Raw genomic sequence first — 5,836 nt, 5'->3', positions numbered from 1 at the left:
GACCGGCAGGTCGCATCTTTGTAGAGGGGGGGAGGGGATTATTGCTCCACCTCGCCCCCCGCGACCTGAACACCTCGGGGGCGCCTTAACGGCCAGCCCCCCTTGGCGGCGGTGGAAGTACTAAGTAGTTCCACCGCCGCCATTACGTCTGCGGCCCCTTACGGGGGCCGTCGGCCTCGTCGGGGTTGCCCCGCCGATGCTAGCCTCCTGGCGGAGAGCGGGTCGGCTTCCCTCTCCCTCTCCGCTGCCTCCTTCTGCGTTATCACAATCTAGCAGAAGGAGGCAATCGCTGCTCTTGACCTCTCGCTGCCGATCATGTGGTCGACCACGACCGGCAACGGGAGGTCCATCCCAATAACGCCCCTTAGGTCTCTGCGCGGTGCCGACCACGCTGGACATTCTTCCAGCGTATGCCGCGCAGAGTCCTGGGCCTCCTCGCAGTGGTGGCACTGCGATCCTCCCAATGCCAGTTATGAACACACAGTTTGAGGAAACGGAGGTATGCAGGTAATTTAACTTATGCGCATGCATTGCTGCAACTTGTGCTGTATAATTTAGAATTTTTGTTACCGCGCCATCCGATTTTTATACATGTGCATATACTCGTACACGCTGCATTGTATTTTTTTCCGCACGCGACAAGGAGGGGACAGAGGCGAGTTCCGGCTCGCGTCTGTCCCCTCCCCCCGTCCCACCCCCTGGTCAACCCGCATAAAACTTAAAAATATGATAAAATACAAGATAAAATCAATAATTGAAAAGGTGTATAGATAAAATAGATAAAATAAAAGTCAATAAATAAATAAATAATAATAAGTAAATAAATACAATGGACAAAACACAACAAACATAAGAAGGGGGGCAAAATAAAGGGGAATAAAAGATAAAGATAAAATTTATAATACGGAGTAAAATGATATTTTATAAAATAAAAGCAGGGGGGTCGACCGGCAGGTCGCATCTTTGTAGAGGGGGGGGGAGGGGATTATTGCTCCACCTCGCCCCCCGCGAACTGTCCACCTCGGGAGCGCCTTAACGGCCAGCCCCCCTTGGCGGCGGTGGAAGTACTAAGTAGTACCATCGCCGCCATTACGTCTGCGGCCCCTTACGGGGGCCGTCGGCCTCGTCGGGGTTGCCCCGCCGATGCTAGCCTCCTGGCGGAGAGCGGGTCGGCTTCCCTCTCCCTCTCCGCTGCCTCCTTCTGCGTTATCACAATCTCGCAGAAGGAGGCAATCGCTGCTCTTGACCTCTCGCTGCCGATCATGTGGTCGACCACGACCGGCAACGGGAGGTCCATCCCAATAACGCCCCTTAGGTCTCTGCGCGGTGCCGACCACGCTGGACATTCTTCCAGCGTATGCCGCGCAGAGTCCTGGGCCTCCTCGCAGTGGTGGCACTGCGATCCTCCCAATGCCAGTTATGAACACACAGTTTGAGGAAACGGAGGTATGCAGGTAATTTAACTTATGCGCATGCATTGCTGCAACTTGTGCTGTATAATTTAGAATTTTTGTTACCGCGCCATCCGATTTTTATACATGTGCAAATACTCGTACACGCTGCATTGTATTTTTTTCCGCACGCGACAAGGAGGGGACAGAGGCGAGTTCCGGCTCGCGTCTGTCCCCTCCCCCCGTCCCACCCCCCTGGTCAACCCGCATGAAACTTAAAAATATGATAAAATACAAGATAAAATCAATAATTGTAAAGGTGTATAGATAAAATAGATAAAATAAAAGTCAATAAATAAATAAATAATAATAAGTAAATAAATACAATGGACAAAACACAATAAACATAAGAAGGGGGGCAAAATAAAGGGGAATAAAAGATAAAGATAAAATTTATAATATAGTGTAAAATGAAATATTATAAAATGAAAGGAGGGGGGTGGACCGGCAGGTCGCATCTTTGTAGAGAGGGGGGGAAAGGAATTATTGCGCCACCTCGCCCCCCGCGACCTGTCCACCTCGGAGGCGCCTTAACGGCCAGCCCCCCTTGGCGGCGGTGGAAGTACTAAGTAGTGCCACCGCCGCCATTACGTCTGCGGCCCCTTACGGGGGCCGTCGGCCTCGTCGGGGTTGCCCCGCCGATGCTAGCCTCCTGGCGGAGAGCGGGTCGGCTTCCCTCTCCCTCTCCGCTGCCTCCTTCTGCGTTATCACAATCTAGCAGAAGGAGGCAATCGCTGCTCTTGACCTCTCGCTGCCGATCATGTGGTCGACCACGACCGGCAACGGGAGGTCCATCCCAATAACGCCCCTTAGGTCTCTGCGCGGTGCCGACCACGCTGGACATTCTTCCAGCGTATGCCGCGCAGAGTCCTGGGCCTCCTCGCAGTGGTGGCACTGCGATCCTCACAATGCCAGTTATGAACACACAGTTTGAGGAAACGGAGGTATGCAGGTAATTTAACTTATGCGCATGCATTGCTGCAACTTGTGCTGTATAATTTAGAATTTTTGTTACCGCGCCATCCGATTTTTATACATGTGCAAATACACGTACACGCTGCATTGTATTTTTTTCCGCACTCGACAAGGAGGGGACAGAGGCGAGTTCCGGCTCGCGTCTGTCCCCTCCCCCCGGCCCACCACCCTGGTCAACCCGCATAAAACTTAAAAATATGATAAAATAAAAGATAAAATCAGTAAATGAAAAGGTGTATAGATAAAATAGATAAAATAAAAGTCAATAAATAAATAAATAATAATAAGTAAATAAATACAATGGACAAAACACAACAAACATAAGAAGGGTGGCAAAATAAAGGGGAATAAAAGATAAAGATAAAATTTATAATATAGAGTAAAATGAAATATTATGAAATAAATGGAGGGTGGTCGACCGGCAGGTCGCATCTTTGTAGAGGGGGGGAGGGGATTATTGCTCCACCTCGCCCCCCGCGACCTGAACACCTCGGGGGCGCCTTAACGGCCAGCCCCCCTTGGCGGCGGTGGAAGTACTAAGTAGTTCCACCGCCGCCATTACGTCTGCGGCCCCTTACGGGGGCCGTCGGCCTCGTCGGGGTTGCCCCGCCGATGCTAGCCTCCTGGCGGAGAGCGGGTCGGCTTCCCTCTCCCTCTCCGCTGCCTCCTTCTGCGTTATCACAATCTCGCAGAAGGAGGCAATCGCTGCTCTTGACCTCTCACTGCCGATCATGTGGTCGACCACGACCGGCAACGGGAGGTCCATCCCAATAACGCCCCTTAGGTCTCTGCGCGGTGCCGACCACGCTGGACATTCTTCCAGCGTATGCCGCGCAGAGTCCTGGGCCTCCTCGCAGTGGTGGCACTGCGATCCTCCCAATGCCAGTTATGAACACACAGTTTGAGGAAACGGAGGTATGCAGGTAATTTAACTTATGCGCATGCATTGCTGCAACTTGTGCTGTATAATTTAGAATTTTTGTTACCGCGCCATCCGATTTTTATACATGTGCAAATACTCGTACACGCTGCATTGTATTTTTTTCCGCACGCGACAAGGAGGGGACAGAGGCGAGTTCCGGCTCGCGTCTGTCCCCTCCCCCCGTCCCACCCCCCTGGTCAACCCGCATAAAACTTAAAAATATGATAAAATACAAGATAAAATCAATAATTGTAAAGGTGTATAGATAAAATAGATAAAATAAAAGTCAATAAATAAATAAATAATAATAAGTAAATAAATACAATGGACAAAACACAACAAACATAAGAAGGGTGGCAAAATAAAGGGGAATAAAAGATAAAGATAAAATTTATAATATAGAGTAAAATGAAATATTATAAAATAAATGGAGGGTGGTCGACCGGCAGGTCGCATCTTTGTAGAGGGGGGGAGGGGATTATTGCTCCACCTCGCCCCCCGCGACCTGAACACCTCGGGGGCGCCTTAACGGCCAGCCCCCCTTGGCGGCGGTGGAAGTACTAAGTTGTTCCACCGCCGCCATTACGTCTGCGGCCCCTTACGGGGGCCGTCGGCCTCGTCGGGGTTGCCCCGCCGATGCTAGCCTCCTGGCGGAGAGCGGGTTGGCTTCCCTCTCCCTCTCCGCTGCCTCCTTCTGCGTTATCACAATCTCGCAGAAGGAGGCAATCGCTGCTCTTGACCTCTCACTGCCGATCATGTGGTCGACCACGACCGGCAACGGGAGGTCCATCCCAATAACGCCCCTTAGGTCTCTGCGCGGTGCCGACCACGCTGGACATTCTTCCAGCGTATGCCGCGCAGAGTCCTGGGCCTCCTCGCAGTGGTGGCACTGCGATCCTCCCAATGCCAGTTATGAACACACAGTTTGAGGAAACGGAGGTATGCAGGTAATTTAACTTATGCGCATGCATTGCTGCAACTTGTGCTGTATAATTTAGAATTTTTGTTACCGCGCCATCCGATTTTTATACATGTGCAAATACTCGTACACGCTGCATTGTATTTTTTTCCGCACGCGACAAGGAGGGGACAGAGGCGAGTTCCGGCTCGCGTCTGTCCCCTCCCCCCGTCCCACCCCCCTGGTCAACCCGCATAAAACTTAAAAATATGATAAAATACAAGATAAAATCAATAATTGTAAAGGTGTATAGATAAAATAGATAAAATAAAAGTCAATAAATAAATAAATAATAATAAGTAAATAAATACAATGGACAAAACACAACAAACATAAGAAGGGTGGCAAAATAAAGGGGAATAAAAGATAAAGATAAAATTTATAATATAGAGTAAAATGAAATATTATAAAATAAATGGAGGGTGGTCGACCGGCAGGTCGCATCTTTGTAGAGGGGGGGAGGGGATTATTGCTCCACCTCGCCCCCCGCGACCTGAACACCTCGGGGGCGCCTTAACGGCCAGCCCCCCTTGGCGGCGGTGGAAGTACTAAGTAGTTCCACCGCCGCCATTACGTCTGCGGCCCCTTACGGGGGCCGTCGGCCTCGTCGGGGTTGCCCCGCCGATGCTAGCCTCCTGGCGGAGAGCGGGTCGGCTTCCCTCTCCCTCTCCGCTGCCTCCTTCTGCGTTATCACAATCTCGCAGAAGGAGGCAATCGCTGCTCTTGACCTCTCACTGCCGATCATGTGGTCGACCACGACCGGCAACGGGAGGTCCATCCCAATAACGCCCCTTAGGTCTCTGCGCGGTGCCGACCACGCTGGACATTCTTCCAGCGTATGCCGCGCAGAGTCCTGGGCCTCCTCGCAGTGGTGGCACTGCGATCCTCCCAATGCCAGTTATGAACACACAGTTTGAGGAAACGGAGGTATGCAGGTAATTTAACTTATGCGCATGCATTGCTGCAACTTGTGCTGTATAATTTAGAATTTTTGTTACCGCGCCATCCGATTTTTATACATGTGCAAATACTCGTACACGCTGCATTGTATTTTTTTCCGCACGCGACAAGGAGGGGACAGAGGCGAGTTCCGGCTCGCGTCTGTCCCCTCCCCCCGTCCCACCCCCCTGGTCAACCCGCATAAAACTTAAAAATATGATAAAATACAAGATAAAATCAATAATTGTAAAGGTGTATAGATAAAATAGATAAAATAAAAGTCAATAAATAAATAAATAATAATAAGTAAATAAATACAATGGACAAAACACAACAAACATAAGAAGGGTGGCAAAATAAAGGGGAATAAAAGATAAAGATAAAATTTATAATATAGAGTAAAATGAAATATTATAAAATAAATGGAGGGTGGTCGACCGGCAGGTCGCATCTTTGTAGAGGGGGGGAGGGGATTATTGCTCCACCTCGCCCCCCGCGACCTGAACACCTCGGGGGCGCCTTAACGGCCAGCCCCCCTTGGCGGCGGTGGAAGTACTAAGTAGTTCCACCGCCGCCATTACGTCTGCGGCC

Source organism: Lasioglossum baleicum, unplaced genomic scaffold (assembly GCF_051020765.1).
Source record: "Lasioglossum baleicum unplaced genomic scaffold, iyLasBale1 scaffold0029, whole genome shotgun sequence".
Classification (NCBI taxonomy): domain Eukaryota; kingdom Metazoa; phylum Arthropoda; class Insecta; order Hymenoptera; family Halictidae; genus Lasioglossum; species Lasioglossum baleicum.
The sequence above is the reverse complement of the archived record's forward strand: the minus strand, read 5'-3'. Positions refer to the sequence as shown.